A 26,350-nucleotide genomic window follows, 5' to 3' on the forward strand; every position below is an offset into this window, starting at 1 on the left:
AAAACAACAGATGTGAAACAGGTGCATAGCAAACAGAACACATGCATAACTGGAAGAACAGTACGCATTGTAACAGCATGCCAGTAACAATGATGGCAATAGACAACCAACAATGGTATTTGAACAAGGTATGCTAACCGTGAAGATAGGTGAAGGCTGCCAACATAGCCAGATAGAATTTTGTAGATAATTGTCATTTGTGACTATTAATGTAAGTCACAGGCTTGTTCTCTTAAATGTGAAAAGACTGCATTGGACATTGAACTGCAAAAATGTAACAGTGCACTCTGCTGTAAGAAAGCTAAGTCAAGCATTTTATGACTGTCTTTGATGTCAAAATTCGGAGCTGATATGTCTGGATGAAGGAATTCTGCCTATTGTTTTGAGGCCAGAGTTAATGGCTAGAATTTGCATGTATAAATGTCCTTTATTGGTCAGGTTTCTGACCAGGTGTAAAGAATGTAAATGTAGTTTCTGTTAGCCTGGGAACACTAGAGAAGTGTGAAGAATGCTGTGATGTGAAGCGGCTCTGTGTTATCAATTTAAGGACAGAAAGAATGAGAGAATTTTGAGCATTTGTATAGAGAACATCCAACATCACCAGCACTGCTTGCTCTATATGTAAGTTATTTACAATTGTGTTTTCTCTTAGATAGAGTAGATAATAGGAAGATTAGACTAGTTTGTTTTTCTGTGATGTCAGAACTTTTGCTACTGTATTTTTTTAAGTATTTCTCTGTGATCTCTGAACTCTTGACTGTCACTGTGTAGTAAGAAGTATTGTATTGTGTTTTATTGTTTATTATTAAATATTTTTAAACCTTTCAACTGTGGTTGTTTTATGCAGAGTTAATTTGAGCTCCACTTTTGAAGGGCTGGCAGACCTTTTGGTGAGGGAACAAGCCCATAGGACTTTGCCTAAGGACATGAGGATCTGGTTATCTGATAGACAATGTGCTACCTCAGAGGAGATGGGGAGGAAGGGAGACCTATACCTAGCAAGCAGGGCTGTTTTATGTAGAGTTAATTTGAGCTCTAGAGTACATTGCATGTATATAGTGATACTGTACCAAGTCACTCTAATAAGTCTTGACTGTTCAGTCACACTAACCATTTGGATAATAATTCTGCACAGTAATAATTGGACACCCTTTCAGAAAGGCCTTTGAGTAGCTGATATTAGTGGGTGGTGGCAGCTGGTACTTCCTTTTAGACTGGGCAGAAAAGGGGCACAACTGGAGAACTTGTGCCAGCCTTCCCCAGGAATGTCTGTGTGTTGTATATAACTCTTATCTCAAAGTGTGTGTGTGTCAGCTACTTGGGCAGGGACATGAAGCACTGATTGGACAGAGAGGGTGCTGGAGGTTTTAGCTTGCCCACAAGGCTGAGATCTGGACCCTATAGCTGTGCCAGTGGAGAGTCATATTGGGGACCTGGAGAGAAAGGGAGAAACCAGCCCCAGACTGACTGTAATCTCTGTGTGCTCTTAAGGGAAATTGTACTTTACTGTATGTGTATTTATTATCCTTTCCCTATATGGACACCCCTCACTGGTGATAGTGGTGATGACTGAGGCTCTTTGATTGCTGGGCCAGTGCATGGGCATCACATATTAATTGTTTGGCAGTGGTGGGATAGCCACACCACATATTAATTGTTTGGCAGTGGTGGGATATTCACACCACATATTAATTGGTTGGCAAATACTAATTGGCTTGTAGTGGAGTGGGTAGAGTGAATTCCTGTAGTTTGTGTATAGTGATCACTGAAGGTGTTTTGTGCTCTAAATCAGCCACTCAGTGAATACTCAGAGTTCAGATCACAATTGTTTTATTTCTTTAGTTAGCTTAGTTAGTCAGGGAGAGCAGGCAGCATGTCAGCAGAGGGGTGCAGACAGCTGACAAGGAACCAGCTGGCTGAGATGTGCCAGGCTAGGGGACTGGTGCATGGAAACCTTTCTAAGGCAGACCTTTTTGCAGCCTTGGTCACAGCTGCATTAGAAAACAGCAACCAATAGGATGATCAGACTGGCAGTGGAGATGTACCACACTCAGATAATGGGCAGCTCATCCTTTCTGCAGAGGACTTAAAAATCCATCTGGAGCTAAAGAGACTTGAGTTGGAGGCCAGGCATTTGGAACTAGAAGCAGCTGAGAGACTGAGGCATCTAGAGAGTGAGGACAAGGAGAAACTGCTACATTTGCAGGCTGAGGAGAATGAGAAACCTCTACGTCTGGAAGCTGAGGAAAAGGAGAGGCAGAGGCAGCATGATAAGAACATGCTGACTCTTCGCTATAGACATGGAGGTAATGGGGAAGTGAGTAACTGGACTCCAGAACCACAAAAGATCAGTAAATTTCTTCCGCAGTTTAAAGAGGGGGATAATTTTGATAGATTCATTCAGATGTTTGAGAGGGTATGTAAACAGTATGATGTTGACCAAAGGCTGTGGGTACAGTTCCTGACCCCTTTACTCTATGGTAAAGCTGTAACCATGTTGTCTAAACTTGCTGATTGTGAATATTGTGATTATACTGCTGTTAAAAATCACTTGTTAGAATTCTTTAAGCTAACACCTGTAATATATAGGAAAAAGTTCTGTGAGCATAGAGGCAAGGCAGATGAAAGTATGTGTGAATATGTTGCTGAACTGAGCACTTATTTTCATAGGTGGGTGAGTGCATGTCAAGTCACCACTTTTGAAGGGCTGGCAGACCTTTTGGTGAGGGAACAAGCCCTTAGGACTTTGCCTAATAACATGAGGATCTGGTTAGCTGATAGACAATGTGCTACTTCAGAGGAGATGAGGAAGAAGGGAGACCTATATCTAGCAAGCAGGGCATCTCTGCACAGGAAAGGGACCTTCAGTACTGCTCATGGGTCTAAAGGAACCTATGGTGGGCAGCACAGACTGCCCCAACAGAATCTGCCAGTAGCAGGGGAAGCCACTAGTAAGGGGGGATATAAGACAGTGGGCAGCTTACAAGTATCTGTACACCTGGTCAGCCACAGGCCACTGCTATTATCCTGTACCTCATATACATATATCTCAAACAGTAGAGGTCCCCAGACCGATCATTGGAGTACAATGTTGTGGATTAATCTACTGTTAGAGGTGGGTTCTACTACTTTGACTGAATGGCTATTATCATTTGGCCAGTTAATTACCCATCTGGTAACCTACAGGTTGGTGCCTAGCTGTGTAGGCATATGTATCCTGTCCACTTGGGGATTAGTGTGAGAAGATAGGGCTAGATGAAGGTTGGCATTGTTCACCACCTTCCCTTCATCCCTGTGTTTGTTGACCACTGCAGAGAGGTCAATAAGGTTTCACAGGCCTGATCTCCCTTCGACAATACCATGGTGTGTGGGCCCAGGCATTTTGATGTTGCCAATGTCCCTGTTCATAATGTCCTTGATATTGCCTCCCATGCCCTTGCAGAGCAGGCTAGTTAGGCTGATGTGCATCATATTGGCTGGGTTGGTGGATTGCTCCACCTTTGTGTATAGGGATGACAGTGGCTGTCCTCTGTGCAGATGGGATGACACCAGTGCTCAAACTTTGGTTGATTAAAGTGTGGAATGGTTCTGAGAGCCCATGTCTGTGTTCATGTGGGATACAGCCAGGGATGGTATCACAACTATGGAGACCTCTGTGTGTTGCCTTTGAAAGGGCATTACAGACCTGCTTCCTGATGATGAGGGGAGGGGGTGGGAGGTGCTGCACATGCACATGTGTACCACTAGGGGGACAGGGGGTGGTGTTTACACTTCACCTGTCTGCAGCCAGTTGCCTATATCTATGTGCATGTGGTGTTATTGAACAGCACTATAGAGCAGATTTGTGTGTTGCCTCTGGAATTGCAGACACATGTGTGGATGGCCTAGTGATCTGCCTTAGTGGATGCATCCAATTTACACTCAAAGACAGCCTTAGGGTACATCATTTTTGCCTGTAGTTGCTTGTACAGATCAAGGTGACATTGCTTCTGTTGGACACTGCTGCTAGTTCCAACAAATGGGACATTGGCTGCACAGCTACTTCTACCTGCTCTGAGGGGATTTACAGTAATTTGTGTACAGTTCATTCTGTTTGACACTGCAAAGGGGGGGGGGTCAGTGGAGATGGTGACCTGAACAGTGATGGCTATGTGGTCAGATAGGAGTGCTACAGTGGCTACTCATGTTGGTTAAGACCAGGTACATGAGATTCCAACGTGCCGTAGGGGTGTTGTCAGGCTGATCCACTGAATTGCCATTGACAAAGCCAAGGAATCTATGTGCATTCATATTCAGGTGGCATGAATCAGGCAGACTATGGGTGGGTATTTGAAGTCACCCAGGAGCAGGGTAGATGATTGAATCCTAACAGATTCCAGCAGGTTCCAATAGGTGTAGTGGGTGTCCATAGTCATTGTTGGAGGCCTGTAGCTAGCTATGATTTGAGTTGGTATTTTTTCAACTTAACTGCACTCCGAATTTCACCCATAGGGCATACTGTTTGGTCATCTTGGAGGTGTGTATGTGTATGCTAATGTTCAACACTCCATCTCCTGTGGATTTGCAGGCCTCTATTTGAGGTATAAACTTATGATGGGATGAGTGACCTGGCAAGGTTGGTGTGCTCTCCACAGTTAGAAAGCAGGTGTCAGTGACTGCACAAATGTCAGCATCCTACAGGTCAAGGTACGCTTGCATTGACATGGATGTCATGATAAGACACCTAGCTCCTGTTAGAGCAACACATCTGTAAAAAGGCACACATCAGTGGTGGGCAAAGGCCAGTAAATAGTGTCACTTTATGAATCTAGCTGAAACACACTTTTTGCCAGCAAAGACAGTGTCACATTCACAGGTGTACTCTGCAGGATATGACATCTGACAATGAAATGTATGCTAATTTGTTATGACTGCAGTCTTTAATGGGTTGCCAGTGATGTGCCGGACAATACACAACTGTCTGAGGCATTGACTACAAATATGAGGCAGACATGTAGTCAGTCTGCAACACTCCAGACAGTTGGCAGGTATCGGCTCAGTATATCAGATACAGTTCAACACACACATCTGCACCTGTCGCGTAGTAAGCACATGCCATATTTACATATATTACATTTGTAAGACAAGCATATGTATTAGAGCAGCATTCACAGGTGACATATGACCAACAACTGCTACTACCACTCAACTCCTCCCCCTCTACTATCCATTCCCTTATCAAACCACCTAACTCACTCTTATTAGCTCACCTCAACATACGTAGCATTAATAACAAAGTTGCACAACTCCATGCTCTCTTGGAAGTCTACTCCTTTGACATTCTTTGTTTAACAGAAACTTGGTTAAAACCTGTAACTAAAGACAATGAAGTCATCCCACCTGGTTATAATATTTTGTGACTTGATCGTACAACCAAAGCAGGTAGTGGTGTAGCTATCCTATTTCAATCGGGGTTACAGATTACTACGTACGACTATAAACCACCTCAAGACTCCATCGCTGAAATTCTTATTACCAAGCTTCAACTTAACACATTCAAATCCATCTATATTATTTGTATCTATCTTCCTCCTGGTAATAACATTGCCAACATAGAACATATCCTTTGTTGGTTATCCCAAAATTTACCCCAAGAAACCATAAACCTAGGTGATTTTAATATTGATTGGAAGTGTTGTAGCAGTAGCCACCCTACCAGCCATATTAACCTTTTTGTTTTTTCTCAAACCATTACCTCCCCTACCAGGATAAACAAGCCTAATAAGAAAGAAAGTATCTTAGATTGGATTCTCATAAATAATCATCCCCAGACATATGAAGCTGGAACCTTCCCTGATGATGTAAGTGACCACTCACTAACCTACATCATCAGGCTTAAATACAATCTACCTAATCCTACCATATCTAGGACAATTAGAACCAAGAAAAACTTCAACCCTGATCTCTTCCAAAGGGAACTAAGAGCATGTAACTGGTCTCCCTTAAAATACCTCACACTGGAGGAAGCTGTTAATTACTTTAATTCTAACTTCTTAGCCATACTAGATCACCATGCACCAACCCGTTCTATTAAAATGAGAACTAAATCTGCCCCATGGCTTTCAAAAGAAACCAGGCAAAAATTCCATCTCAGAAATAAATACTGGAATAAATCTTGTTTAACTAAAAACCCAGTAGACCAACAAAACTTAGCTGAGAAATGAAACTAAAAAAGCTATACTGTCTGACAAAAGAAACTACTACCTACAATTCCAGCGGACTCACCATAATAAACCACAAAAGTTCTGGGCGAGTATTAATCAGTTATTACACCCAGGTCAATCCATCACACCAAACCCACAAGGCACAACCAGGAGAATCCCAAGCAGACTGCTAATGCCTTTAATACCTTTTTCACTGAGGCCATTCAAATTCTTGCCAGTCAGTTATCTACTCAGAACTTAACTATATCCAACTCTAACTCTAACCCAGCCCCTCCATTTCTCTTCCAACCAGTCCCAACAACATATATTCTTACCCTTATCCAAAAACTGAAACCGTGAACTCCTTCAGCAGACCAACTACCCACTGAATATCTACAAAAGTCAGCCAAATCCATCGCTTATCCTATTTCCATTCTCATCAATAGAAACATCAGTGAAGGACACACCCCTAAAATCTGGAAAGCATCCCATATTATCCCCCTTCACAAGGGTGGGAACTCTACTGAACTCTCCAATTACCGTCCCATAGCCCTACTTTCTTCCTTAGCAAAGATCATGCATAAATGCATCCACAGACAATTGCTAGACCACCTAATCCAAAATAACTTACTTTCAAACTCTCAGCATGGTTTCAGACCTTCCCACAGCACTACTACTGCCCTCCTTTCCTTTACTGACTGTAGTAACAAAAACTGTAACCTCAATATGCTTTCCTCTGCACTGTTTATAGATCTGTCTAAGGCATTCGTATGGTAAATCACCAAATACTTATAAATATCCTCAAATCCCTGTCACTAGATGCATTAGCTACAAAATGGTTCCAGTCCTACTTAGATAAAAGACAGCAGGTTGTACTTTGGCATAGCATTCTATCTACCCATCTGCCCATTAACTTTGGTGTTCCTCAAGGGTCCATATTAGGACCTCTCCTGTTTTCTATATTTATTAACAACCTTCACCTAGCAATCCCTCGAGCTATATGCATACAATATGCAGATGATTCCACACTTATATGCTCAGCCACATCTATATCTGAACTTCACCCCCTTACCCAAAATGTGTTTAACACAGTTGAACAATGGTTTACACAGCGTTGTCTCCTTCTGAACCCCTAAAAATCTAAACTCCTCCTTTTTACTGCTACTTGTAAGTCCCCCCCAATAGACTTCACAGTAACACCCAATAATGGTACTCTCATATCCCCAGATCCAACTACCAAACTATTAGGTATCACTATAGATAACAACCTTAACTTTGACACCCATATTAACAATACTCTAAAATCTGTTAATAGAAAACCAGGCTCTCTCTACAGGATCAAACCCTTTCTCTCTCCTGCAGCTAGAATAACTGTTGCTCACACCCATCTAATTTCTACTCTCCTCTGTGCCTCACCCATATATACTAAACTCTCTAAAAACAACCTTAATAAAATGGAAAACTTCTACAATAACATAGCCAGATTTGCTACAGGTAACCCTTTCAGAACCCAGCACTGTTTTAATCTAAAGCAGCTAGGATGGCCTGAATTACAAAATCAGCTTAAATTCCACCAACTGACCATTGCCCATAAAACTCTTTACTAACCTACCAATACCCCTATACTATCTACCCTCATTACCCCCTACAACAATCTAAAGACTTACAATCATCACATAAACTTCTTGTAAATATTTGTAAATCAAACAACAGGGCTGGGGACTTTCTTTTCTCTAATACTGTTGGAAAATCCTGGAACCTTCTTCCTAACAAACTTTCCTCTCTTCCCTCTATATCACTCTTTAAAACCAAATTGAAACTTTTCCTCAGAACACACTGGTTGTGCCCCTGTACTAAACCTGACTGATCAACTAGCTCTTCTTACTTGGTTCAACCTACCATCCTCTTCTCAGTAATCAAGTTCCTTTTCTTAATAACAACTTACCTTGCCCTTCTATACTATTACTTACATGTTCAGAATCTCATTAAGGAGACTACTTTTACTAATATATTGTATAATTTCAGCTCCTACTTTTTCTTTATCACTACTTGTATACTAATATATTGTATAATTCAGCTGACATATTTTTCTTTATGATGTATTGCAACTACATTTTGTATTATACTAATTGTATCTGTATATTTTGCACTATGTTATGAACGAATGACCTCTTTGATTATTCTCTGTACTGAACCTGCAATGTTCATTGTATACATTCATTTTTGTATATGTGATTGTGTTTGTTTCCTCGGAGCTTACCTCCCTGGGCCTCTACTGAAAATGGACATATATCCAGTTAGACTAGCCCGGTCAACAAATGTCAAATAAAATAAATAAATAAATAAATAATTACAACATCCCAGGTAGCTGGCCTACCAGTTGCGCACTCAGTATTGGACAACAGACTCCATTTGTAGTCATACATGAGCTGACTTTTGCTGGGGTGAGTCAGGGGCCAGAGATATTCTCCATGTCAATGCAGGCAGGACAAGCAGAAATGGCCATAGGTGCTGGACAGCAGCATGTGAGTCCATCAGGTCTTGTTGTGGCCTAATGTTTAATGTACCATTTGACATCATTGCATCCCCCTTCTGCATTCCATTACAGGCTTACATGATTGACATACCTGTTATAGTGCTCAAAAGTTACCTCACAACAATGCAATTGGTTAGGTTTGTGTAGTCACGGTCTGTCTTTGTGTAGATGGGTTGAGACCTGTGTTGCATAGGCAGCAACTTGCCTTTTGTAGGTACTGCTCATGAGTAGGTGATGGCCTGTGCACCGATCAGTGTCTCCCACTAGCTACTTGCATCCAGAGCAACTGTGTTGTCTTTCCATTTGCTAATGCCATAGCAACACAATGCTATAATGATGGCCTTCATGTGAGCCTTACCCCTTTCTCTTGCCTGTGTGGAGGACATTATGGAGGTGTGGGGGCTACAGCTTCACAGACAGTAAGTGGGAATACCTCTCAGGAGATGGCATGTGGAGACAACCCAACAACATGGGAAACAAAGCTCCAGAATTGGGTACAGATTGTAAGTCAGTAGTGCTGTTATACACATAGAGGGTTGCTAGTTTAGCAGGGTTCATCTGGACATGCATTTTCTGTGTGACTTGATGTCTGACAGTGATATGTCTCTGACATACCTCTCAACTGTCTTGCTGTCTAGAGACTGCCCAGGGGTTCACCTGTTATGTTTGGTCTGTTCCTCAGACAATGTCTGTTTTTGTGGAAGCAGTAGGAAAATGTGAGAATTGTAGTCAGTAACTGTTGACATCCAATGGTGTTTCAGACATCATATCCTTCGGCGATGTTATGCTACAACAAAGCCTGTGACACTGTCATCTGTTTCAGTTTTTAACACCATTATGTGAGATATGTCCCTCTTTCCAGCCCCCTGCCACCCAAGTATGTCATACTTTGTCTAGATTTCTAGCAGTAAGAAGGTCAGAGGTATGTAATATAATTATTTAGTGACTTCACTCAAGGTATCATCCCATTGACTTAGCAGACTCCTGGAAGTGGTATACAGCAGTGGCCATGAATATGGTCTCACACCCTGAACATTCTGTGGAAATCTGTACATATGAGAGTTATGTATGTCTGGCCATTATGAAGTTACTGCCAAGATTGCATAGCAGTGTTGTGTGTAGATGTTTGTTTGGCTGGGTAGGGATAGTAGCAGATGTGAGTGTCACAGATGATTTTTCTATCTGACTGTGCATGCTGCTACAGCTGCTGGTGGTCTATCGGGTATGTATCTTTGTAGGGGCAGACTGAGAAAGATCCTTTAAAACCTCAGGATTCCCAGTACATTGGGAGTTAGGCCAGTATCTGTCAGTGTATTGTGTGACTGGGAATCAGGACATTACTGTGACTGTGGTGAAAATGGTTGTGGGTGGACATTTATGCACCACTATCTGCTTTTCCATACAGTTCCATCCCTATAGCACATGATATATTTGGATATATATGGGTAATTGCCCAGAGCTGAATTGAGTTAATGTCATGTTGGTCTTACTGTGGTTCAGAAGGTGCTGGTTGACATGATTGACTGCTGTCATGGGTTTTTCCGTTCTGTTACATGACTGCGGTCATATCTCTCCACTCTCCAGATATCTAGACACTGTTCTGATGTGTGGTTCATATGTTTTGTCTGTTGGCCACAACAGTTGTGGGTTTCTGAGAAATCACTGGGATGATGTGAGCATTGACATAAGTAAATTTTGGCATTCATTTGTGTTTCAGACCTGAAATCTGTCTGGCATTGTATGTTAAGGCACACTATGCCACTCTAGCAGACGTCTACACATATGACAGCCATATTTCAAACATGTCACTATTGTTTGTCCTTTATCCCCCCCCCCCCACCATTTGTCCGGGTATCTGCAGATTTGTTGCAGTAAGAGGTTGGCTATCTGTCTATATATATATCTCTGTATGACTATATATATATATATATATATATATATATATATATATATATATATATATATATATAAGATCCAGACACATGCTTGACTAGCATATAAATAATTATACACACTTATACACACACACACACACACACACACATATATATATATATATATATATATATATATATATATATATATATATATATATATATATATATATATATATATATATATATATATATATATATATATATATATATATATGTGTGTATTGATATGTATATATATACATATATATGTATATAACAGTACTACAGATATACAGTTCCCCCTTATGTTGAATGACTGTTGTGCATGATATGTTTGTAAAAACATTATAGATTCCTACAGCTCGGATGGGGTAGCAGCATTTTGCTATGATTGTTGTGCACAGGGTCCTGTGTTCCAGACTAAGAGATGATTACTTTTTTCATTAATGTTAAATGACCTGAATTAGTGATATGTTTGTAAATGCATTACAGATTTCCACACCTCAGATGGTGTAGTGGAACCTTGCTTTGATTGTAGTGCCCAGTGTCCTGGGTGTGAGACTTGGCCGGGCTGATTATTTTGTTGCTGGGCAGAACAAGGGCTGAGGGAGACAGAATGATTAAGGCACTTTTAAGTAGTTGTAAGCAGGTTTGTGTGGTTTTGCATGGTGCTAAACATTGCTAAGAGACCATTAAACCCTCTTAGCTTCACTTAGCACCGCTTACTCCCACTTACACCCACGATAATTTTCTTTAAAGAAAAGAAAAAAGGGTGGTAGGAAAGTGGTGAAGTGGGGGCAAGCAGAGAGTAAAACATTATGAAAAGCAGCTAAGGATGTGCAGGACAGATGTAGGAAAGGATCATAGCTCTATATTTCTTCAGCACCAACATATGTGAATTACATGTATAGAATTTGGAATTTACATTAAATGTAGAGCTATGTATGGGGCAATGTTTTTTTTTTTTTGTGGGACAGATACCCCTCTTTTTTTAAGATGAGAGTGGGATGTTGGGTAAGGGCTGTAGGTATGTTTGGGGAGGTATGTTGGGTGATATAGGTTGTATTTGCAGACAGACAAGACAGCAGACAGGGGTGGTATATGACACATGAGAGGGGTAAACGCCTTTGATGGGGAGGGTGGTTGGGAATCTGAAGCCCATGAGCCCCCAAATGGATACAGTGGGACTGAGGTCCCCACCCATGGGCAGTCACCACTGCTCTTTCACAGCCCTGAAGGTGGCTGTTCTGGGGGCTGGACAGAAGGGGCAGCCTACCCCATGAGGGGCACCAGGTGGCCCTCAATCTGATGCAGCTGCCCACCCAACTCTGATCAGATGGTGGTGCACACCAAGCCTGGACCTGACTGCAGGTGACAGGCTCCTGTCCACTTCCGCTCCTGGGGGGGGGGGGTGGGCCCCCCAGCGCCTGATGTAGTTCCACCTGAAGGTGGTGCAGGACCAGCGGACAAGGAAGGCCCGGGTTGGGTCCCAGACATGTTGGGGCCCGGTGCCACAGCCAGATAAGGTGAGACAGGCAGATCCACCGGATCTGCCTTCCCAAACATGCTATTGTATTGAGGTTTTAAAGAATATGTTGGTTAGTCAAGAACAACACATTTCCAGATTAGTTACAACAGCATGCATGGGTGTTCCAATTAACCCCATAAAACAGATTTGAAACAGTTGCATAGCAAAATGAACACATGCATAAGTGGAACAACAGTATGCATTGTAACAGCATGCCAGTAACATTGACAGCAATAGGCCACCAACAATGGTATTTGAACAAGGTATGTTAACATACAACCAATCAAATATATGAACAATAGAACACAAGTCCCAACATTAGGTTTGGAGTAAAACATACTCATAGTATATGAATTTTAGTATTGATCCAGAGGAGGGGTGGGGAGGGGGGAACAAAAGGTCCATTAACAACTGTTTATGCTTCTATTTTCCACAACAGTACTGCTCAATACTCTATGGGTTTGCCCTCACTTTTCATCTGTCTATGGCCCATAGCTTCTGTAGCACAAACATAGCTATTAAACTGTCAGCCTGAAATGGTATCGGGCAAACTGTGACAACTCTAGGTACATGCCTAGAGGGGAATCATACATGTCACGGTTACATATCTGGCACAGGAGAGGTACCCTGAGTGCTGTTATGTGAGTGTGCTACTGGCATACTTCAACTGGTTTCCTATCTGTGTCCAGGGTTATTGGCAGCAGTGACCAGTAGCCATGACAACATGACACTTGAAGGACATGTATCAGGAAGAGTACATGTTGCATGTACCTATCCTGCTGTAATTTGCAGGCATGTGGTGGGATAGTTGAACAGTTGTACACAGTTTATTAGTGTTTCCTTCATACAGTTACTGCCAACATTTCCTTACCTGTGCAACCTGTGGAGAAAATATCTGTTAACACTACCTGTTTTTTACGTTTATTCCTGATTCTTTGTGTGTAGATATGCACACATCTTGGTACCATTCCCTGGATTTGAACCATGTCTGGGTGTGCACAATTAACAACTAAGCTATTTCTCATCACACTGAGCTACTGGGGTACTGCTGTTTTTTGTTTCACTGGTTTCTGCCTAATAGTCTCTTGGTTAGACAGTCTGAACTTGTAATCCTGTGATACATGCATGACAGATAGTTATTGTACTGTGCATTAATCCTTTGGATTACTACAACCTGGAAAGCAAAGGATAACACAAGGCAATGCTGGATGGATCACACTTTGAAACTTTCCACATTACTATTCAGGGTTCAGAGCTTAGTGCAGTATATATTTTACATTTCAGTTGTATATTGTTTTACAGCTCCATTGTCTATAGTTTTTCTTACAGCTGGTTTACAGAACTACCTGAGTTAATGTATGCTGTCACAGCCACATTTGCTGTGAAGAAGCTGTGTACATTCTGTATGTCTACAACAACATACCAGAATAAACACACCAGTTTTTTGTTGGCATCTTTATCGGACATCAATATTAGTCAGTCAAACTTTTTTATTCATTCAGTTCACACTGTAACAGTATAGCTGTTAGCAGTAAGCAATGTACTCCTTCTTAGCTATTTGAGCAATATACTGCAAAATAGATTTGTACTCACCAGCCTGTCGGTGCAGCCTCAGCAGTCTGTCAACATGGGCTTCTATGTTTGTAGCCCTCTCTGCTGCAGCTGTAGGGGAGAAAAACAAATATTATGCATACCTGTCTATCACATTCTCAGGCTAGTATTTGCTACAAACTACTTGATAGTGATACTTACTCTATACTGGAGCATTCTGTGACTGTGCATCTTGGATCCACTGGTCCAAGAGCACCCCCTTCCTCCACTGTAGGTCAGCATAATGATACTGTACCTGCTCACCAGTCCGGGGGATGCCAGTAACACTGGTGAGATCACATGAGCGACAGTCCCAGTCCTCCGCTTTGTATTGTGAGCCCTGGTACTGGCCCTGCAGCAGTCTCTCCACATGGTTTTCTACAAAAAGTCCAGCCATGACCCTGGACTCCTGAATGCTCCAGAGCTGCACCCAAAAGTGTGCTCCCTCTCCAACACCAGACATGTTCCTGCAGAGATCAAACTAAACAGGTTATGGCTGTATTCCTACCTGCATAGTTTAAATAAGGCAATATTCCCACCCTTTGCTGTCATTGGACCATTTTGAACATGTTAAGCTCCGCTAAGCAGTCGCAAATCCACTAAGCTGAGTTGAACACTGCTTAAAGGGGTAATTGTTGAGCACTGCTTAACAGTGCACAAATCCACTTAGCTGAGCTACCTGCTGCTTAGCAATCATGTCTAAGCGATGCTTAAATCTGGTTAAGTATAGCTGAGCATTGCTGACCATTGCTCACTTTTCATTTTAGAAAACTATCAGAATAATTACTTCATTTAGTATGTGTATATAATTTACTTTACATTAATCCCTCTATGTGATTTCATTACATTAGCAAGGGGTGACTATATTGTATGGGACACTTGTGTATACATGTGTGATTTCACATGTTATATGCACTCACACTTCAATTTTACACATGCTACACTTCCCTGGTTGACAAAAACTAGTTACTACATAATTTAAGTTTTAAAAAGTAATTTTAGCACTGCTTTCCCATATAAAAATAACTTGACTGTCTTGGTACTCAAACAATGAACACCTGTATGTAAAGCTGGAACTCTAACCACTACACTATCTCGGCTTAGGAATTTTGGTTGTATATTTTTATTTATCTCCTATGGGATGTTTAAGCAATGCTAAGCCAAGGGTCATAATGTGCACACCCACTTAGCTACGCTTAAACATTCCTTAGCATGTAAAACAAAAAGATTTAATATATTATTATTATATTATTATTTTATATAGTGAGTATTGTGGGTTTTGACAAGTCATTGGGGACTGCAGTCAAGGAATAATGGCATACATTTGACTTTCAGACTTTTGTCCTTTGGAAATTCATGCTAATGCATGACCTGTTTTCTATCAACTTTCTAAGTTTGCAAGGGCAATTTAAGTAGTGTCCCTATTTTTAAGGCTTTGTACCCCCATTATTTGTGCCTTTGTCCACATGGACTGATGTCAGGGAAGAATGGCATACATTTGACTTTCAGACTTCTATCCTTCGGAAATTTATTCTAATGCACAACCTGTTTTTTATCAACTTTCTAAGTTTGTGAGGGCAATATTTAAGTAATGTCCTGTTTTATGGCTTTTTCACCCCATTATTTGTGCCTTTCTCCACATTTCCTGCTTTAGCAGATTGTGAGGTGTCATACGACACTTTTACAATTCAGGGTGTGTGTCACAGAACCTGTTACACACCCCCTGCATTGCTTTCCTACTCCTGTATGTATTTCAGTGTCCACAGACACTGAAAGGATCATTTATTTCATTTTAGTGTCTGCGGGCACTGAAATACTGGCATAATATTAGAGAAATTCTCTAATATTATGCCGCATCAGGTTTAGAAAGTGCCATACGGCACTTTCTGAGTGCAGGGGGTGTGGTCATAGTCTGTGCAGTACTTAAACACACCCCCTGCACCTGTTCATAGTTCGTGTCTGTTTAGCCTTAACAGTAGCACGCCTTCATGAATATGCAAGGTGCGCTGCTGTGACTACATGGACACAAACCACTCTGTGCTGGAATAGCACTATTCCTGCACAGAGTTTATTGAATCCAGGGGAACATCCTTGCAATTGTTAGGTTTGATATTGCAGCCCTTAGATACATCCAGAATGAAGCTCCCAGTTCTCCTTAAGTTAACCTATAGTTAGGGTTCTGGTATTCCTTCAGTAGCTCCACAGGTTTGTCAATGTTATTTTTTCCTTTATTTATAGAGCTTCTGCTGGTCAAAAGTCCACAAAGAGTCTCTGCTCTTGGTCTCAGAATTCCATTCTGTAAGAGACAATCATCTCAAACATAATGGACTTCCAACTCCTCTTGTATCATTCTTTTTTTCAGGTGAATCATTAAAGTTTGCTAACAAAAGTTTTTACTGCTATAACATGTTGTCTGCATATTCCTCCATTAGATTTTACACTAATATATGTTGTATATACAGCACAACAAAAAGCATTTCTAACATACCAAATAGCAACTATCCCATAATATCTATATCAAGCTATAATTGCATTATGGGTATGGAGAACATGTATCTGCCTTTAAATGTGTATAATGTATACTGCAGTATGGAGCATGGGGAAAGTCACGCAGCAAATATCTAGATCACAGATTCTGAGTTGGCAATAGATGTGATACAAAAGGGAATAACCAAGGAGGGCTACATTCTGGAAGTTAACTCCTCTCATGGAGGGGCATCTGAAGGAAGTCCTGGAAGTGTGAGTGAGAAAGTTAAGTTGAGGCTAATTTATGGAAGTAATTTTTGCTTATACAGCTGAAAGCTAGGCTTGAGAAAGGCCTGCAGGGATAGGGTACTCCACTGACTACAGAATGCTATGTAAATGTTGCACCTCTAGGGAATACACACTGCATAACTGCAAGATAATTCGTTTTTATGAATTTATATTTAAATGAATCTCATTCCAGTTGCTTGCATAATTTGATGATTACCAATCTTGCCTATAAATGTTGAGTTCACACAAATACAGAAGTTCCCACAACTCCACCTCCCACCTCCATGTCATGTCTAGTACTACAGGCATTTCACATACCTGCAGTACTGGCCATGACCTATGGGTGGGGTTGACAGTCTGAAAAGTTGACCACCACAGCACTTCCTGCATGTCAGTTATAATATTGCATTCATAACAGGAAAATCCTTGCCAAGGGTGCAGTATTATGGCCCGAAGTGCAATGTTAGCAAACTGTGAGTCTGGGTTATGCGGCATAAGCACAGATGTATTGTCACACTTTCCTTACCATAGGTTCATAGGCTCATAGGAGTTTATTTGGCTAATGGCCCTAGGGCTTTTATACACCTAGCCATGCTATAACCATGTTCCCTAATTGACCATGGTTAGATGGTCTTTATTTGCAGGGCAAGTCTATGATCAGCACCAACTACTCCTGTCCATGAGGGACATAGGTGCCACCCCTGGGGTGAATTTATAGTCTCCTATCCAGTTGTCCTAGTTGGACTTAAATAGAGTCATTGAGGAGCTCTGCTTCACGTGAATTGGGAGTTTTGTTCAGAGGTGCAGCAACCTCTGGAAGACATATCTGTCTCTCCAGCATATTCTGTTGATATTACAGCCTAGGATGAGATCCATGGAGCAAGCAAATCATGTTCCATTTGATTTGCAGACATGCAGCATTCCATTAGGACACAGTCAGAGACATCTCTGTAGGCCAGGCACAAATCACCTCACAGCAGCCTGTAAGATACAGAGTACAGTGACAGGACTTTCAATCTTTCCATGTAGGTCACATTTTGGAGGCTTTGAATTTTCATGGTGAGAGCCCTCCGTGGTCTCTCCAGCTGCTGCAGGTGTCTTGTGAGGTACATGTAAAATGGAGCACTATACTCTATTAGTGGTCTGATGAGGGCCAAGTACAGAGGAGTTATAAAATCCTTAGTCTTGGATGTGATGCTCTTACTTATGAGATGCATAATGTAGAAGGCTTTCCTTACCACTGTGGACATATGGTGATAAAAGTTTAGGATACTATCAACCTATGTTCCCAAATCTTGCATTACTGTGTTTGAGCTTAGGGGAGTGCTGTCAATATTGCAATTTGCAGGGACTTCCTCTTTACCAAAGGGGATAATAATGCACTTTTTATAGTTTAGTTTTAGTCTATGGCTTGAGCACCAATAATTTGTCTGTGTTAGCCACTTTTCTAATATGTTAACATTGTTGGGTGACAGTGATTGCACCCAGTTTGCAATTATCCAAACAGCAGAGGGCCCAGCACAGATCCTTGTGGTACACCACTGGCAACTGGTCTACTAGTAGAGGTGGACTCCACAACTTTTGCAGTATGGATTCTGTTGGTGAGCCAGTTGGCTATCTATCTAGTAATGTATGGGTCAATCCCCAGTTTTTTAATTTTCCCAAATATTTTGGGTTTCTAATACCATGACAGGGATGGACCCTATTCCTAAGTCAAAGAATGATTAAAGTTCATGAAATTAGTATTGTTTCAGTCTTTAATGTCAGCCAGAAGTGTTCTTCGCAGCACTTGCAATGTCCCCAGTAATGACTCCTTCAGCAATTCGTACAGAGTTATGTGTATTGGTAACGTATATAAATACAATTGTAGATTTTTTTTTTGTAAGACAAGTTGGTCCTTCTACTATTGGAACTGTCTGGTTATCTTTTTTCCACATTGCTCTTTTTCCTGCCTGCAAATCCTGATATTTTATTACTTTGTGTGTCTCTGTACGCAAGACACTGTAGTCACTGGGTGTAGCGATTTCAATGATCGATGCTACTTTTGTCTTCTTTTCTTGGACCACTATATCTGGTTTTCTCGCATCTATTTTTTGAACTGTTGGTAATGGGTGCTCCCAAGTGATATAGACTTCATCATCTTCTATGATGCTTTGTGGCTCATGTTTCCAGAGTTTATCGACTAGTTCAAAATTATAATGTTTGCACAATCCCCAGTGCAACAGTCTTGCCACATTATTATGCCTTTCAGTATATAGTCCTTCTGCCATTGGTATATTACAAGCAACAATGAGGTGTGCAACTGTTTCCAATTCTGTTTTACAAAACCTACATTTGTCTGTTTCTCCCACATGTTCAATGGATTTTGTAAACCAACGTGTACATAGTCCACTTTCTTGGGCCGCCAATATTAACCTTTCATCTTTTGGTTTGAATTTGCCTCTCCTTAACCATTCCTGCATCGATCCTGATCAAAATGGTGTTCTTCCTGGAATTTTCTAAACTTGCAACTATATTTATTCATTTTTCACATTTTTTGCCTTCTCATCTAATTCTTCACCTCCTATTTTTTCTTTTGTTTTTTTTTGGTACATTAAGTTGCTGTCTGATTTTTATCTACTTCTGGTTTGATTTCCATTCCCGCTTGACATCGATATGCTTCTACTAGACTAATAAGGAAAGTCATCCTAGAGTTATTCTCCTCATGTTTCAAAACTTTCACAATATTTGGGTTTTTGTGAGGTGAGCAGATATGCATGCAGTCCCACAATTGCAGATCTATACATGTAATCAATTTCAAGTAGACCCACACTTCCTTCAGAACGGGGAATATATAATCTTGGCATGCCCTCATTTTTATAAATCATTTGATGAGCATGAAGCATCTTTCTTGCTTTCCTGTCTAATCTATTGAACACATGTTGGGGCCAGTCAATCACTCCAGAACTGTAAGTTAGGGCAGGAAGAGCAAATTAGTTTATAGCTTGAATTTTGATCCTAGATGTCACTTCTGTTTTCAGGTTTAATTTAAGCCTTCTAAAATATTCCTTACTAAGTTTTAGTCACATTGGTTCATGTTTTATTGTTGATCCTTCTTCAATTTCCAAATATTTATATGCTCCCTTTTGCTCAAGTTCTTTTATATCACATTCTTGTCCCAAACTGATGTTTTCTTGCTGATACAGCTTTCCTGCTTTAAAAGTTGCTTTTTCACATTTATCAAGACCAAACAACATTCTTATATCATCTGAAAATGTTTTGACTATTTGCAGTGGTGCTTTCAGTTCCTCATCTAATGAGCTATACAGTTTTAAATCATCGACAAAGAGAAGATGAGAAGTCTTTGCACTTTGTTGCTTTTCAGTGAGCCAAATTATAGCCATGACATCATCTGTTAAGCAGACAGCTTAATGGGTTAAGGGCAAGGCGAAAGAGCAACAGTGACAGAGATTCACCCTGGAATATCCACCTTTGAATCTTTATGCCTGGAATAATAATTTATCCTTTATCATGGCTTGACTGCAACATGGTTTGCCACTGTTTCATGGTGGCTGTGATGTAGTTTATCACTGTAGAGTGTATCTTATACATTAAGCACTTTTTTATGTGGGATACTGTCAAATGCTTTTTTGTAGTCCATCCATGCCATTCTTGAATTCTTCCCCTTTTTACAGTTCCCCACTATGACTTTATTTAACAACAAATAATCCTTTGTTCCACATGACTTTCTATTATTGCCCTTTTGTTCTATTGCAATAATTGAGTTTTCTTCTAAATGACTATAAACTCCATCAGCATCAATTCCAGTGTATACTTTATACGTCATCGGAAGACAAGTTATTCATCTATAATTTTTAGGTTAGCTTGCAGGTTCACTCTTAAGTAGGAGCATTGTTTTTCTTGTTGTTAGTCGGGTTGGTGTCTGTGGTTGTGCATATGAATAGTTCTTACTCATGGCTAAATCTTCATGCAAAGATGTTAATCCTTTTAACCAGAAGTTAGGTACTGCATCTGGGCCTAGGGTTTTCCAATTAGAGGCTTTTCTTAACTTTGATTCAAACCCTCTGGCTGTTACTTCATCCCATTTCGTATCCTGTACCTTTGAACTTCTTATTCTTTCTTTTACTTCTTCTATCCATTTAACATCATTGTTACATTCCACAGGATCTTCATAAATACTTTTGCAAAATGTATCTATTTCTTCTTTTTTTGGTTGTCTTTCAATTCCTTTCACCTCGTTTCCCAATTCTCTATAAAACTTTATTGGGTCATCAATTATTGCTTATTTTGTACTTTTTCTTCATATTTATCTGTGTATCTTCCAAGTTTTTCTGCCTTTGCTGATATTTTTAGTTTATTATTTGAAATAGTGCATGATAAATCCTGATCCATTATAATACTGCTCATTGCATTTATCACGTCTTTCTGGGTATTTTTGTTTATCTGTTCCCTCTTATATACTCATCTGTCAGTGACACTTCTTGTCTTAATTGCTTTATAGTTTTCTCTATTGGCGGCTTCCATGATGGTATTCAATTTCTCCCCTTCCTTTCCCTTACTACCCTGTGTTTTTGTGGTAGAATTGTATCTGTTATTAATTTAGCTGCACAGTAATAAATCTTGTTTACTTCTGTTATATTGCATGGATCTTTATGGACAGTCCTAATTACTGTGTTCATTTGTTTTATCAAACTTCTAACTTTTGGGGTTTTATTGATCTTTTGCAGTCTATTTCTTTGATTGATCGTAATATGTCTATTTATCTCTATTAAATCAAGCAACTCTTCTCTTAGCTCATTTTCTTCTAAACTGAGGGCCCATATTTTGTTCTCCAATTTCTGCAGAAATTCTATGGAAAGTTCTATAGCACCTTCCAGTGACACGTTCTCTTCATTTTCATCCTGTGTCATCCATTGCTCTGTCATATGGGAACTCACTAGCCTATCACTCCTCATCATTGACTATGTCAGAGTTGCCACAGTTTCCTGTTGCTTCCCTTCCTGTCTAGCTTCAAGTGAACATTTATACTGGTTTCCTGTGGAAGGCTCCAAAATATCTTCATATGACAACTGACCAGTTGCTTCCTGTTCCACTGGTTTCTCATTAACGTGGATGTTTATTGCTCTATCCTGCTGTGGTGCTTTCTGAGTTAGATTTTCTACACGGAATCCTTCACTTCGCAGGTACTCCATAACCACAGTTTCTATTTCTTTAACTTCTCCATTACTAATCTCCTTTTCTACTTTTCCTCTTTGTCTTATTTTTTGTATTGTAAAGTGTTCCATGTCTGGATTCCTCTGTCTGTATTTCTCTTCAAATATCTTTGGTGCTGGTCTTTTTGTACTGATCAGTTTTGCTTTTGAATTTGCATAAATATTGCAACATATCAAATCTCTCTTTCTTTCCAATATCCACGTTTCTTTTTTACACTTTTCAAAAATCTCTAGGTTTTGTTGGTTATATTTTCGCACTTCCTCAGATGCTTCTTTTTCCAAACAGATCAAAGTTTTTTGGTGTATATAATGTTTTCCACAAATCTGTTCTATTAATGAACTCAATTTTTTATTTGAAGCTTTTGACAGTTTTTCTTGTGGAAGTATTTTTCTTTCCTCTAATGTCTCTCTGAATATTTTTGTATATCTTGTGTCTGGAAATTCTGGGCTTTTTGCATAATAGTAACAGTACCTAATTTCTTTCTTATCCTCAATAATCCACTCTATCATCTTTATGGGTCTTCTTTGACCTATCAGTTTTTGTGATTTTTGTGAACTGCTACTTCCTTCTGCAACAGGGATGCCATCCTCCCCTTGGGCCTGGCCTGGCCCCATTGTAGAAATGTTTCCATATTTTGAGAATTCTACAGTCATTTTTTTCCTGTCCTGGCACCAGTGCGCCTACCAGGATTGGGCACTTTTTCATCCTGGGTCTTGTGCACCCAGCTATCTTTTTTTAATTTTTGATGTACTTCTGTCCATGATATATGCCATATAAAATACAGTCTATATATCAGTGTTGTCTTGGTGAGATTTTGTGAAAAACAGGGTCTACCTCATGAAGGTACTCACCAAGACTTAAGGGTGAATTCAATTTTAGCAATACTACTCTCCTTTGCTTGCTGACTTATCATCTCTCCATTTGGACCCCTTGTGGTACATCACTGTTAAGTGGTCTACTGGAAGAGGTGGACTCCCCAACTTTGACAGTATGCATTCTGTTGGTGAGCCAGTTGGTGACCCATCTAGTGATGTATGGGTCAATCCCTAGTTTTAATTTCTCCAGATCTTTTGGGTTTCTCATACCATGATGGGAATGGACCCCCATTCCTAAGTCAAAGTACGGTTAAAGTTCATGAAATAAGTATTGTTTCAATCTTTGATGTCATCCAAAAGTGCTCTTCGCAGCACCTGTAGTGTGCTCAGCAAAGACTCTTTCTGAAATTCCTACATAGTTATATGTATTGGTAACATATCTAAATATGAGTGTAGAGTCTTTTTTTATAAGACCTGTTGCTCCTACTACTATTGGAACTATTAGGATAACTTTCTTCCAGATTGCTCTAATTTCTGCCAGCAAATATTGATATTTTATGACTTTGTGTCTCTCTGTACACAAGACACTGTAGTCACTGGGTGTACTGATTTCAGTTATCAATGCTACTTTTGTCTTCTTTTCATATAGCACTACATCCAGTTTTCTAACATCTATCTTTTGAACCATTGGCAATGTATGATCCCATGTGATGTAGACTTAATCATTTTCTATGATGCTTTGTGGCTCATGTTTCCAGTGCTTTTCAGCCACTTCAATACCATAATGTTTGCACAATCTCCATTGCAACAGTCTTGCCACATTATTATGCCTTTCAGTATACAGTCCTTCTGCCATTAGTATGTCACAACCAGCAACAAGGTGTGCAACTGTTTCCAATTCTGCTTTATAAAACCTACATTTGTCTTTTTTTCCCACTTGTTCAATGGACTTTGTAAACCAATGTGTACATAGTCCACTGTCTTGAGCCACCAATATTAACCTTTCATCTTTTGGTTTGAATTCGCCTCTCCTAGCTGGGAGAGTTTATTAATGATACCTAAGTGGGGGATTGTGTCAAAAGCTTTGTCCAAGTCCAGATAGGTGGTATGTACTATTTTGCCTTCATCCAGGACTTTGGTGGCATTCTCAAAGCAGTCCACCAGGTTTAATAAGCATGATCAACCCTTAACAAAGCCAAAGTGTGTCAGGCCAAGAGCTTGAAGATTGCCCATGCCCTTTTTGATAAGGTCCATAATGATTCTTTCCATGGCCTTGCAGACAAGGCTGATTATGACTATGGGTGTATAGTCCCCAGGGTCTGTTGATGAACACCCTTTATGCAATGGGATTACTGTTGCTGTTCTCCACTTTGCTGGAACAAAGCCAGTGCTCAGGCTCTGGTTAAAGAAAGTGCCAAGTGGTTCCACTAGGTCTTGTTTTAGATTGTTTAGTAAGCAGCCTGGGATGTTATCTGGTCCCATAGACTTTGTGTTTTTGGCCTTGGAGAGAGTGGATATGACCTGCTCTTTGGAGATACTAGGTAGAGGACTGGTGGCAGGTATGCTTTGAGATATAGGGGAGTAAAGTCTGTGCCAAATATGTCAGCTAACAGGTTGGCAATTTCCTTGGGTTCAGTATGAGTGGTACCATCCACTATAAGTTTGGCACAAAGCTTTGCATTCCTTTTTAGATTTCAGATGTAGCTAAAGAATGCCTTATGATTATCGTTAGATAGGGATGCTATTTTAGCTTTATAACTATTTACAGGACTTAACAAGATATCTGATTTGCTTGTTCAAGCTGTAGAGGGTATTCTTCCTCTGCTGAGTAAGTTCCCTCTTGTTCTTAGATAACAGTTTCTTCCTTTTGTTTTATAACCTATTAGTCAGGTACAGCTGAGTCTACACAGTTGTTTAAGTGGTTGTACAAAGCATTTGTGTACTCCTCTGTGTAGGAGTCATTGCTGGTTGTGTTAATAGGGGGTTTGAAACTTTTTACCATTGCTTATTATGCTGTAGTTTGCTTTGAAAAAAAAAATCAGTTTTTTTACTCTGTGGGGGCATCAGGTCTGATCATTATTTCAAATGAGACAGATTTATGGTCTGACCTTAACAGGGAGGGCAATACACAGGGGATAGTTCAGTGACCCGCCATGTTAGTGAGTACCATGTTCAGGACAAATTAGCAAATATAAATAAACAATCCTTAGTGGTGGGGGTAATCTCCTTACCTTATAATATATCAAATTTTACAGAGTTTGAGGCAACTGGTATGCTATTTTCACAGTTAATTTTGTTTATAAGCACTGCCCCTTGAAATTTTTCTTGAAACCAAAAATGTCTGACAAAAAGAAAAGCATCATAAAAGACTACCCACAATCCTTCACTAACTACATTACTATATAAGTTACCATTTTGCTTTGCTAGATGCAGCAATAGGGGAGTCTTATATTCTAGTAAGAGACATTTATCAGCTGTTTCTAACAGATGGAACACCCATTCTTGAAAATTTAACACATTTGATGCTCTATTATTGAAAACATAATATAAATAAATAAGAAGCTGTTCCTCTAAAGAGGTGTGGTGCTATTGCTTACCTATGATGTTTTGCATGTCTATGTTAACTTATTGTTCATACCTAACTTTAGCAAAACTGAAGTAACAGTAAATTAAATTATAAAAGACACTTGTATGTTTAATTATTGGTTTGCTTTCAAAGCATTTGTTAACATCAGGAGTTGTTGTGTCTTTTGGCTTTTCCTGGTTAGGGGTCACCACAGCGGAACTCCGGTCCGCTAATGATTGGCAATAGATTTTTATGTGCCGAGTTGCCAGTTCTGATGCTCAACCTTCAACGAAGGTACGCCCATTCACGCATGTCTCCACATAGAAGACGCTCTAGCTGAGAATCGAACAGGGCAATGTCTTACTGTGAGGCGACAACGCTACCGCAGCACCACCACCACAGTACATCAGGAGTATATCCAGAAAATAAATTAACTACAAAGGACAGATATATAAGAAACATAGCAATGCACTTTAGTTTTCTTTTTTTTCTGTCGTGATCAGCTGTTGTGTTTTTGCACTTCTGCTTGATTCTAAGTGCTGGCCATTTGGCTTACTATTTAGCTTGGGTATTTATTGAACTCTGGGCTTCATTTTAAAGGTTCAAATTAAAAAAAATGTTTGCCCTCAGTTAAGAGTAGAATGTACCCTGGTTTCCTCAGTGCTGAAAATCACTGAGGAAACCTTTGAGTGTTTGTTGTGATTGACTAGTGGGCTATTTTGCTCACTTACTGTTTTCTTTAACTACATAAAGCTTGGCTCATTATTATAGAGTTACAAACACTGAACAACCACACCATTGATTGCTTAGGCTTTCTGCTGAATCTGCAGCCATCCACTGCTAGATATGTACACTATAGCATTGTTTTGCACTCTGTGTTAAATATACAAGTGCTGCTGTTATATGTATGCATTATTTGCAGAATTTTTTGTACTTTTAACTACTTTTAAGTGCTGTTGTTTTTTCCACTGTATTTGACTGTGTATCTGAATTCAGATCCATCCACAGCTAAATAATTACCCCCACATTACTGTGTTGCACTTTATTGTGAGCTATGGTAGTGCTGTTTTTATATCTGTGCATTATTTGCAGAATTTTTGCAGTCTTATCTATTTTAAAGTGTTTTTTTGTTTTTTGCCACTGTAATCAATTGTTGAGTTTCTGCACTTCTGCTTGAGTCAAACTGTTGACCATTTTGTTTACTGTTTAACTTGAACTTGGTTATTTACTACACTTTGGGTTTCTTTTA

The sequence above is a fragment of the Protopterus annectens genome, chromosome 3.part0, assembly GCF_019279795.1.
Source record: "Protopterus annectens isolate FY-2018-M chromosome 3.part0, PAN1.0, whole genome shotgun sequence".
Lineage (NCBI taxonomy): Eukaryota > Metazoa > Chordata > Ceratodontiformes > Protopteridae > Protopterus > Protopterus annectens.